Genomic DNA, 12,405 nt, shown 5'->3' with positions numbered 1-12,405 from the left:
ACAGTAAGCTTTGATGAGGCAGGAGAATGAAGTGTAGGCCAGGCTAGTGTCTGGACTTTATCCTAAAAGCCTTCTATGTGTCAGATGCCGAAGAAGATGCTGCCCTCAAGTAACTCCTCAGAAGATTACTAATCTGCTCAAAGTCACAGAGCTCATAATTGGGATTGGAACTCAGATCTATTTGACGGCAAAGTCTAGGCCCTTTTTACCCTCTGTCCTAAAAGAGTTGACAGCCCAGCTAGGGAAATGACCAAGCATGAAATATGCAAGTAACACAAGCTGGTGTAAAATCATATGCAGTACTGACATTTTTTCAGGGCCTTAGTTGTTCAAAGTGTGGCTGTCATGTGGGAGAGAGTGAGAACTTCTGAGAAATTGAGGAAAACAGCTTTTGGTATTCAAAGAGCAATAGCTTTCTTCTCTATGTCCTTCTCCTCCACACCCCAAATCAAAGTTGCTTAAAGTATATATGGAAGTATGAGAGAACAACTGCACATACAAGATCATTGTTTACCTAATTCCTGGAGTCTAGCACTTCTGCCAAGGCAGCAGCACCAGGAGACAAAGCTCAAGTCCTGTGAGGCAGTGGGGGCTGATACCCTGAGTTTATCCTGAAGGATGAATAAGGTGTTCTTCAGGCAGTGGGAGTGGAAAGAGAGCTCACCAGGCAGACAAGTCTCAGAAAGATATTCTAGGCACAGAGAACAGTTTGTGTAGAGGCGTGGAAGCATGAAAGCCATAGTCATTTAGGGAAGTTAAGTCTTTTACTGTGAGTGGAGGCAGGTATGGCAGAAATGACCTGGACATAAGGATGCAGAGATATACTGGCCCTATATTAAGGAGCACCTCATTTGCTACCATAAGGAATATAAAATGAGTGTGTTATGCTCTTCCAAAGGTGGGTAGTGTTATTTAGCAGTAAAGAGAAATGCGATTGGAAATGTAACTTGGGGCTTGGATAATGGCAAAGCCAAGCAGTTTGGATCCCAACTTGCAGACCTTGGAGCATCACCTAGGTCTGGGATCTAATATGAGACAAGTAATGGAAAGGCCCACAACACACACTGTTTCTTAGACCTAGCAGTTCCTAGGACTTTAGGTGTTGGTACACTGCTTTCCAAGTGCCAGTGCCATCCCTATGTACATGCTGCTTACCCAGCAAAGCACAACTGAGATTTTGCTTCCTAGTTGCTTTGCCTGGCCACGGATACTTTCATTGTTATATTCTTGAGCCCTCTGTGTAGCGAACTGGCACCATCTATAAACTTATGCTGTATCAAGTTTATCAAGAAACAACTTCTGCCCTTCTGGATAGAATGTATTATTTCATGACCCTGCCCAATCCTAGCTGGCTACCTCCCAACATGGAAAATATCCGTTTTTTACATGTGTCCCATGGCTTATGGGGTGACTAGCCTCAGAAATTAGGAAAGAGGGAGAAGTAGCAAAAGCCTGAGCCCATGCCTACTGCACAGCCACCCCCAGCCATCGGGATTTGCCTGACTGGCTTTTGGAAGAGAACCTCAGGTGATCCTCCCTCAGGCTTCTGACCAGATTCCTCTCCGCGCAAGGCCCACGTTGATTAATTGTCCCATTTAACACCACTGCCTCAGTCTTTAGGGAGGAAGGTGGCATGTTTGCTCTTCTCCTTTTGAGAAAGGGGCCCAATTTATTCTTGTCCAGGCAGCATAATAAATAACCTGCCCCTTTTGGCAGGGAGTTTATTAGAGACTGATGGGACATTTAACAATAACTGGGGGCCTATGATTTATTAGGTAGGGAGGTTCATGGCATCTCTGAAGACTGGGAATGTGGAATTTAATTGATAAAGCGGCTGTCAGCAGCAATGAGATGCACTCAATAGAATATGCATTTGAGGGATCCTCTTTGGAGCTGTCAGGAAGGGTTTCTGCTAATCATATTCAGCTCCTGTGGATAGTAGTGTCTGCTGGATATCTGGGTGAGAGACAAATGGCAGGGAGGGGGACTCTGAAAGGGGCCCAGGGAGGGGTACACCTGTCAGTTGCCTGCCGACCAATGGAAGAATGTGGCACAAAGGACCAAAAAGAAAAAGAATTTCTATCACCCTAAGTAAGGGCTCCCCTTGGAGAGGCCTTTGTCTCTCCTCTGAGCTGCTTAGGAGAACAAGAGGTGCTGAGCACCCACTTCCTGAAAAGAGAGGGAAATGAAAGGGTTAAATGACAACAAAAGAGATTTGTTCTGGAATTCTGAACTCTCTGCGCCAGAAACTCCCCTGCCTTGGCTGACACACACACACACACACACACACACACACACACACACGCCAACACCCACAGCATAGTTACCTCACACCCACGCAGCCGCCCCTGAGCCCCTGGCTCAGGTGGCATCTCCTCTTGTCACTGCAGCTTCCACACCAAGAACAGAGCCACAGAAGCTCAGATGGATGGGGCCTCGCCTTCCTGTTGTTGTGGTTGTCTCCCAGCTCCGGAGACCCCAGAATCCAGGCTGAGAACCTGGAAATAATTGCTCATGGTCTGGAGTACATAGAGCGTGCAGCTATCTTACTTCTCTACCCATCCTCCACCCCACTTTCCTGACAATAAGGGAGACTGGTTTTATCTCTGTGGGGCCATCAGTAATGGCATAGCTCTGTCCTCAGGCAGCCTTGAGCCTTTGCAAGGCAGCTTTGCTCACATTTTCTATTCCCCCCACCCTTTGGGCTGTTGCTCAGCCTTAAACAAGGCCATGTAAGGCATGGAGAGGGGCTTTCTCAGGCCAGAGCCTGTTTCCCTCCTTTGATCCTCCCGCATCTATTCTTAGGTCCCAGGAGATTGGTCTGCCTCCTTGTTCCCTCTAGGGAGTGAAAGGGAGGGGGGAGGCAATAGCTAGGAAAGAAGAAGTAATTGTCACTGTCTAATCTGAATCTCAGTGGTGACACTGAGGGACCTCTGAGCAGGATGGATACAGCAACTGGTTTGATTAAATCAAACCTCTCCCACAACCTTGTTAAATTAAACTGACAGGCCCAGAGCAGATGAGGGAGAGCAGCAAGATGATCGCATCAGGTCAGGGGGAGGGGAGGCGAGGGTAGGATTGGTAAGAAGATCAGACAGAAGCAGAGCATCAGCCTGCCCTTTTTCTTATTTGCTGACTATAGATAGGAGCTAAGATTCATGGATGTGAGATGCTTAAGTACCTGTCTGAGCACAGACCGTGGAAACTGACACAGAAGCAAACTGCTGCCTCCCAGTAGGCTTGGCAAATTCCTTTGGCAGGCAAACCTCACATTTAGAATTGTGCTCTCGACATCTCAAAGGGCCTTTGCATACTTTACCTTCACAAGAAGGTAGCAGTGGGACTATCTGTCCCACTTTACAATTAGAGAAACTGAGGCATTAGAGATTATAGGGCCAATCTAGAGTCAGCCCAAGAACCCAGATTTCCTGCCTCCTGGTCCTGGCACACACTGCCTCCAACATTATGCCAGATGGCAGCATTTCCTAGGACTTAGTCCCTGGAGTGCCATCTTTTCTTCCACCCACTAGAAATGTAAACCACACAGCTTGCTTCATGGGCCGTCAGGAAAATGCTAATTCCCAACTGGCCTAGCGCAGCCCACCTGCAAGCACATGGCTCGCTTACAAGGTCACAAGGCCGTTGTAACATCTTCATATCACTTCCCCACATGCCCAAGCCCTTCCAAGTCATTTCTACTCTACCTAATTACATTTCATGGAACAGGGAGAGGTGGGAGAGATGTTGTTAGCAACACAGAAACAGCAATAGGAGAAGGATAACACTGATACCCTGCTGGCTTCCTCACCTGTCACCCAGTTCTTCACTTGCCAAAGCTAATTTTCCACTCACCAGTGGGTGAGAGCTCATTTCAGACTGTCTGAAATACACACACACACACACACACACACACTCACACACACTCACACATATATGGATACACATTGTGAATAATGCCTCACCCAGGATTTCCTTGTTCTATTTCAGATACCTTCAATGGTGTGTTTATTGACACATCCACCCCTTTCCCATCTCTTTTTCAATAGGGAGGATACTGGGATGGGGATGCTTGTAATGTGGTGTGCACTGAGAGCACAGCTGAGATCCTGTTGGGCCCTGTCTCCTCCCAAGGCACACCAGTAAATGATCAGATTCTGGACGTAGGGAGCCAAGGACAGGGGAAGGAGGAGAGAGGGGCAGAATTGCAACCACTGTCGTCATGAAGGAAGCTGGGTGAGAGAGCTGGCACAAGGTGGCAACATTTGCATGAAGAGGACAAACAACTGGAGATACCACTGGGGGCATGCATAGATGTAACACACCAGTCATGCTCTTTCCCTACGGTTACCAGGCGGGGTTTGATCACTATGCATGACCTGAGAAAGACAGACAAACAGCAGACAGACAGACAGGTTGGAGGTACTTAGATAAACAAATATAACAGCCTCCTAAGCTCATCCTGGTGTTATGATTGGCCACACCAAAATGTAACATCTCCAGTCTATCTGATATCATCGAACAGGTTTCCTCTAAGGCAAGGAGTTGGATTCCTCTAGAACACCTGCCAAAGTGGAGTGGAAGGGAAGGACGTCTTGCCTGGGGGCAGTGGTCACTGGGCCTGGGTTTCTGTGCTGATTCTGCCCTTAGCAACCTGAGTGACCTAGGGCAAGTCACTTAACATTTCTGTGCTACACTTTTCTGACTTGTAAAAACACATGCTTGGGTGGCAGATGCAGACTGTTAGCAATTTTAAAACTTTAGAGATCACAGAGGAGAAAACTGAGACCCAAAGAAGTTAAATTACTTGTCCAAAGCCACTTGATGAGGGAGTAGAATGACCGAGAGGATGTGGATTCTGGAACCAGGGCCAGTTCCACATGATGGTTCCAGCACACCCCTCATGGTGCCCTCTGGTGATCTACTGTCTCCTCATCTCCCTTCCTCCTCTGCAGAATGGAGGAATAGCAGCACCTGCCTCCCAAGGTTTGGGAAGAATAAATGAGTAGCTGACACAAGGAAAGCCTCCAATATATGTTAGGCTATGCCCATTTTTAGTGATGAACCAGAGGCTCATACCCACAAATCTTTTCTTCCAGTCTTTCTATGAGGCCACACATCCTAATGAAGGTCCTTTTCAGCTCCCAAGTTCTATGATTCTAAGTCGAAAAGATTAAGATGCAAGTTATTTCCAAAACCCTCCAGGCAGAAACACAAAAGCCTATTTGAGGGATTCATTATTCACTTTCTATTGCCTCAGTCACTTTCTATGGATGATGATTCATGGAGAATAATCACAGCAGAGAAGATCTGTCCAATGCTAGGAGAGAAGGCAGTAAAGCCCAAACTCCTTCGCGTGTTCAGCTCCTATTCTCCACTATGAGTCTTCACTTGTTAAGCAGCAGCAATGTTTCTTGGCCTCGCTGCCTTTCTTCTCTGGGAATTTGAGGCCTTCTCTTGATATAGACTGTTGCTAGTGCAGTCACTGCCCACCCAGCACCGCTCCTCAAAATGCCAAGGAGTGGGTCCTGCCTCTCTGGCCAAGCAAAAACCCTCACAGAAGCAGCTGTCGCCAATGGCACTGGCTCCTCTCAGGGTGTCCAGGCTGAAATGTTTAGGATGCCCCGAGTTGATGTCTAATCAGAGCTATGCGAATTCTCTGGTTCCTGAAAAACAGCAGAAGAGACTTAAAAGCCAGCCTGGTAGAAGCAAATATGCAGACAGCCAAACTTGAGATGTGACCTCTTTTTCCCCTCACCCCATGGTCTCAGGAGGAGAAGCAGGTGGCTTTTCTTTCCCTCTTGCTAACATGTCTCTCCCTGGCAAGCTGCCAACCACTGGTCCTTGCTTACTGCTAGCTAGTGGAGATGGCCAAGTGGTATGTGATAAAATGAGCCTTTGCTCTGAGTTCCAGGCCACGGTAAGGTTACAGAGCAACCAGCACTGGGCCTCTGGAGTGTCAGATGTTGCAGAATGTCCCAGGAGAGTCCTGGGAATGAGCCATTTTCCTTCCTGCTACAGTTTGCATCCACTAGCATTAGTTTGCACAAATACCATATTTCCCTTAGCTGTGCCCTGGCATTCTTCACGTGTTCTTCGTAGTTCAAAAATAGTTGCTTTTCCTGGCCCAGCATGGTGACTCACGCCTGTAATCCCAACACTTTGGGAGGCTGAGGTGAGCAGATTGCTTGAGCTCAGGAGTTCAAGACCAACCTGGGCAACATAGCAAAACCTTGTCTCTACAAAAAAGAAATAAAGAAATAAAGAAAGAAAGAGAGAGAGAGAGAGAGAGAGAGAGAGAGAGAGAGAAAGAAAGAAAGAAAGAAAGAAAGAAAGAAAGAAAGAAAGAAAGAAAGAAAGAAAGAAAGAAAGGAAGGAAGGAAGGAAGGAAGAAAGAAAGGAAGAAAGAAAGAAAGAAAATTGCTGGCATGGTGGCATGTGCCTGTAGTCCCAGCTACTTTGGCGGCTTAGGTGGGAGGATCACCTAAGCCAGGGGAGGTCAAGTGTGCAGTGAGCCGTGATCACACCACTGCACTCCACCTGGTCGACAGAGTGAGACCGTTTCAAAAAAAAAAAAAAAAAATATATATATATATATATATATATATTTGCTTGCCTTTCCAGTAAATATTTGCAAAATGGAAATACTTGCTTCCCAAGTAGCAATGAGATCTTTGCTTAGGCATCATAAGCACCAAGCCCATAGCTCCAAATTATTCCATATAGAAGTGAGTATCAGCCCACAGACTACTTGTTCATTATTTGGACAAATCTAATTTTGCACTTGAAAACTGTTCAGATGAGATAGCCTGGGAGCTGTTCATACATGAATTTTACTCAAAATACCATACTGCTATTTCTTCTTCCATCACCTTCCTTCAGTCGCTCTCTAAGACGTTTCAGCAACTCTATAATTGATAGCCTGATCTTGAAGCCCAGTGACTTTATAAGGAAGTAAAGGTTGTGAGAGTGGTGGTCTGAGTTAGCACTATGGGTAAAAGTACGTGGTGGGCGGATCACGAGGTCAAGAGTTTGAGACCAGCCTGGCCAATATGGTAAAACCCTGTCTCTACTAAAAATACAAAAATTAGCTGGGCGTGGTGGCACACACCTGTAGTCCACACACCTGTAGTCCCAGTTACTCAGGAGGCTGAGGCAGGAGAATTGCTTGAACCCAGGAGGCGGAGGTTGCAGTGAGCCAAGATTGCGCCACTTACTCCAGCCTGGGCGACAGAGCGGGACTCTGTCTCAAAAAAAAAGAAAAAAAAGAAAGAAAGAAAGAAAAGAAAAAGAAAAAAATGATGGCAATTCCGTGGATGTGGAACATCAGAACTCACTTCCTCGGTGGCTTTCATCATTTCAATAATCCACTTTAGGGCACCTCCCTCCTGCTTTCTGAAGAGTAGAATAGCTGAATTAGTCCTGTGCTGAAAACTGGGAGAGCACATTCCATCACCAGACAGACGAACCTTTTTGGGTTGAGTCGCTCCATCTGTAAGAGAATGACAACCTTTGTTTGAAGACACCCAAAGTTCATGGAGCTTTTTATGACTACAGTCTTTGATTCCTCCGCCCAGTCCAAAGGTTTTTGTTTTTGTTTTTTTAAATTAAAACCCAAAGTGATTATTTCCTTTGAAACTGAGAGGGTTCCCCAACACACAGGCCACTTCATCCTCTCAGCTGTCCCTCCTGGTATTGGACTTATAAGGGTCAGAGGAGCCCAGTCCTCTGTCTAAGGTAGACAAGGGAAGATGTCATGAAAGCTAGGAGTTGGATTCTTTCAAGAATAGCTGGGCCTCAGTCCAGTTCCTCCCCTACCATCCCAATGTGTTCCCACTCAGACATGTACACAGTCTCTGCACAGCGCCTCTGGGCCAGCCAGTCAGGCAGGGTCCTCTCCCTAGAGAGAAACAGTTCTGCAGTGATATCTGAACACATTCCAACAGCATGTATTTATCTCTAGGGTCAGCCTTTCCTGTTGATGATCAGGCAGCATGTGGTGGGTGATGGGATTGGGATAATAGTTGTTGGCAGCCACAGTCAGGGGCAAGGAATGAGGGCACTGGGGATAGGGCCCCTGCCCTTGGGAGGGTGATGTTATGATGAGGTTTCCAGACTGCTATGTGACCAGGTATCTCTCTCCTTGCACCAGGATGTGCTCTCCAGCTCTCCTGTTGCCAGTAGAGATGAGAAGCTGGACACTGCCTCACTCGGGTATGTCTTCCAGAGCTGGCTAGGACCTGGTGGATAGGGACCTCCAGGTGGGGGCCATAGATCCTATAGATCTGGAGCCAGGAGAATGGCGGTGTTTCCATTATTTAATGTAGGATCTGAGCTCCCTTGGGACACAACTGGTTCTGCCTCTTCATTTGAGCTCATTGATAGGTGTCAGGAGCTTCAGGCTCTGGCAGTGGGACAAAGGGGGCCACCCTCCCTGGCTAGGTTAGGCAGTCAAGTCCCAAGAGTTGACAGCACTGGACACAGTTTCCAGGAGCTGCACCCTCTCTGTCAGGTAAAGTGCCGACCAGTGGAGGGCAAATGGCCACGTACCTTCTGAGGGTTCCACCCCAGCTCTGAACAGCTTTAAGAAAGTATGTTCACAACCAGTCTAAAGAGCTTTGATTTCTTTATTATTTATTTCGAATGAGATAACCTCATCCTTCCTCCAGGCTGAGTTTCGGAGGCGGGTGGGTGGGTGGAAGGGAGGAGGCTGAGCCATCTGATTCCTCTTCAGCAAAAATGAATCATGTCCCCCAGCCCCCATCCTCAGCCCAGAAATATTTATCCATGTTTATATAACCATGGCAACAGGCTTTATTCTCTATCACTTAAATCCTTTTTTAAAAATAAAAAGCAGAAGGCAGCTATTTTTCCTACTTTTTCCACCTGCCTGCTCTGCCCAGATGAGAGTTACCTCTTCAGGAACAAGGCGAGAGAGAGACCCCCCCCCCACACACACACACACTCCTGGGGTAACATTGGCCTTCTCAGAAGCAAGGGAATAGGTAAGTTGCAATGGCCCAGCACCACGAAAGGACTTCAGAGTTAGACAGTAATTGTCCTCCAAAGTCTTGTGGGAACCACACAGTGATACCACCTCAGACTTGTCTAAAACTTCTCTTTTGAGTTCTGCACTGGTATTATGACTATCAATTTGTTTTCTTGCTATCTCTCTCTACCTGAAGATGGATGGAATGTGAGCTGGCTTTGCTAACAATACATTCTTCATCTGCAAGATGGGGTAAATATTCCCCTGCTCCTGACTACTTCACAGTTAGTTTTCAGAAGAGAGTTGCTTTTTTGAGATGGAGTCTCGCTTTGTCACCCAGGCTGGAGTGCAGTGGCGTGATCTTGGCTCACTGAAACCTCTGCCTCAGCCAGGTTCAGGCGATTCTCCTGCCTCAGCCTCCTGAGTAGCTGGGATTACAGGCGCCCGCCACCACGCCAGGCTAATTTCTGTATTTTTAGTAAGAGATGGGGTTTCATCATATTAGCCAGGCTGGTCTCAAACTCCTGACCTCGTGATCCGCCCACCTCGGCCTCCCAAAGTCCTGGGATTACAGGCATGAGTCACTGTGTCCAACCCAGAAGAGAGTTTTGTAAGGAGTATAAAGTGTTACAGACTCACAAAGGTTTAAACCCATAAGCAGGGGAAATTGAGGCCCAGTAAAAGGAAAGCATTTGTGCAAGGTCATACTCTGTTGTCAGCAGCACAGAAGACCTAACCACCCAATCTTAGGTTCTTGCTAAGAGATCAGCCCACTTCTTTTGGATTTTCAACCCTAGTCAGCCTCCCAACTTCCAAGTGGATTCCAGCCCATGAAGCCTCAGAGATGGAGAAAACTGGGGCTTACGCTGGACCCTAAAGACTATTTCACCAGGCCAGGCATGGTGGCTCATGCCTGTAATCCCAGCACTTTGGGAGGCCGAGGCGGGCGTATCACGTGAGGTCAGGAGTTTGAGACCAGCCTGGCCAACATGGTGAAACCCTGTCTCTACTAAAAATACGAAAATTAGCCAGGTGTGGTGGCAGCCGCCTGTAATCCCAGCTACTCAGGAGGCTGAGGCATGAAAGTCGCTTGAACCTGGGAGGCGGAGGTTGCCCTGAGCCAAGATCACATCACTGCACTCCAGCCTGGCCGTAAGACTGTCTCAAAAAACAAAAACGAAAACAAAAACAAAACAAAACAAAAACACTATTTCAGCCACAGATCCACAAATGTTTACTTAAGAGTTTCTTACATCTGACTACTGTGCTGGAGACTGGAGATGGAGCAAAGCAAGGCCCTTCAACTTAGGGAACCATTTTGTGGTGTTTCTCCGCATTAAAGGCCCCCTCTGTGGACTATATGTCAACGCTGGGTCCTTTCTATCCCAGTCCCATAGTATTCAACTACAGAACTTCTTCAGCTGGACTGGAAACCACAACTCTGTCCTTGGGGGCGGCTCTCACTCTGAACATCTGGTGGGTCCCATAGAAAGGGATCTCTTGGAGGATTTCTGCCCACAGCTGCAGAAAAGGCAGGAGGGGCAATGCTGCTCAGACTGGTAGGGCCAGAGTTGCCTGGGCTCGGCCAGCGGTCACTGACCAAATTCAGCCCATACTGTGCCTCTTTTTTCTTTTCTGTATGCATTGGCTACAGCTGCCCCAGCTTCGCCCAAAAGGACTCTTGGGGCTAGGCTGAAAGCTGTGGGCAAGAGCTATTGTGTAACAGAGGACATGGGGTTGTTAAGTGGAGGCCATTCAACTGGACTCTGCAAACTCTTCTAAAGATTTAATTCTCTCTCTCTCTCTCACCCTCCCTCTCTTCAGACCCTCCATTTCTGTCCCTCCTCCCTCCCTGGGCCATGTGTCTGTGTCTCTCTGTATCTCTCTCTCCTCCTTCTCTCCCCCGTCTTTTTTTTTTTTTTTTAGACGGAGTTTTGCTCTTGTTGCCCAGGCTGGAGTGTAATAGCGGGATCTCAGCTCACTGCAACCTCCGCCTTCCGCTTTCAAGTGATTCTCCTGCCTCAGCCTCCGGAGTAGCTGGGATTACAGGCATAGGCCATCACGCCCAGCTAACTTTGTATTTTTAGTGGAGATGGGGTTTTACCATGTTGGTAAGGCTGGTCTCGAACTCCTGACCTCAAGTGATCCACCAGCTTCCGCCTCCCAAAGTACTGGGATTACAGGCGTGAGCCACCCGCGCATCTATCAATAGTTAGCGTATCTGGCACTCTTGGCTGCCACCGACGGACCGATCGCGGCACCGGCACCGTTCGTGCCGTCTCTGGTGTTCTTACAGTTGTCCCACTCAGAGACCTCAAATCCTGCCTGGGGCAAACTTTTCCCCGTTAATTACCTTGAAACAACACGTCGCTAATTGCCTAATTACTCTCTGTGCTCTGCGCCACGGTCCCCGGCTGGCCCGGCCGGGCGCGGCGTCTCCGCGCTGGGAGGGAGCAGCGCTGGCGCACGCGGAGCCGGGCGTCCAGGGCTGGGGCTGGGAAGAGCAACCCCGCCGGTCTGCCGAGCCCATCGGCCTATGGAGCCCATCGGCTGCAACTTCATCCTCCAGGGCCTGGCTGGCGCTCGAACGGTTCCTGTTCGGCTCGAATAACATCGGAGCATCCCAGCCTTTGAGCGCTTCGCCAAAGGCCAGAGCGTCAGCTAGGTTGACTGACGCCGAGCCCTGGGGAGAGAAAGGCTTGCTCCCTGCCCACCCCGGTGAAGGCCCCAGGGAAAACAGGCACACCCCCTACCCCGTTTCATGTTTTCATAAAAATCATCGTCTGAAATTACCGTGCTTACCGTGTGTGTGTGTTTACCTGTTTATCTCGCCTCCCCTTCTTCCCCATGTAAGTTCTTGAGAGCAGGGACCTCGCCTATCATACTCAGTATCCCCAGCCCTACAGCCTTGCCAGGGGCGCAGCCGACCCTCGGCGGCTTTGTGTGATAGGCGTGAACCGGCCAAGCGGCGGCGTCTCTGCTCCGCCTGAGAGGGCAGGGCTTCGAGGACCTCACTCTAGGAGTGAGGCGGGAGCCACATTCCCAGGGTCCTCTTCGGGGAGAAAAGAGCTTCTGAGGGACTTCTGGGGATGGCAGCGGAGGGGGTGGGGGTGTTTCCTTCCTGATCGGAGTCTGGGGAAAGGGACTGACACTATGGCACTCTGCCTCTTACTGACATGACACCGCTACCCAGTCCCTCCCAGTAAAAATGTGGTCTCCCTTTATGACCACACGAGGGTCATGTGCTTCGTTGGGGGCCGCCGTACGGCCTGGAATCACGATGTCCTCCGCCGCGCTGGCCGGGACCAGGTGTGTCCCCGCCAGCCCCAGTAGCTGCGCCCGGGTCCTGTGCAAACACCGTGGTAGGGTCGGCCTCGACCGCCCAGCCCGGCCCCCCGGCCGCCCTGCCCATTGGCTGA

At 49.0% G+C, this 12,405-nt stretch overlaps 1 long non-coding RNA gene across 1 annotated transcript; it reads right to left on the bottom strand.

Moving 5' to 3' along the window:
• Positions 1-3,973: 3,973 nt before the first annotated feature.
• LOC112606171 lies at positions 3,974-12,042 on the bottom strand. The gene is made up of 3 exons (XR_003115606.1): positions 11,806-12,042; positions 7,335-7,489; positions 3,974-5,663 (listed from the first exon to the last, which is right to left on the bottom strand). It is a non-coding gene; the product is annotated as an uncharacterized LOC112606171 (long non-coding RNA).
• Positions 12,043-12,405: the final 363 nt, after the last annotated feature.

Source organism: Theropithecus gelada, chromosome 1, assembly GCF_003255815.1.
Source record: "Theropithecus gelada isolate Dixy chromosome 1, Tgel_1.0, whole genome shotgun sequence".
NCBI classification, from domain to species: domain Eukaryota; kingdom Metazoa; phylum Chordata; class Mammalia; order Primates; family Cercopithecidae; genus Theropithecus; species Theropithecus gelada.
This window is presented reverse-complemented; position numbering and strand designations above follow the sequence as displayed.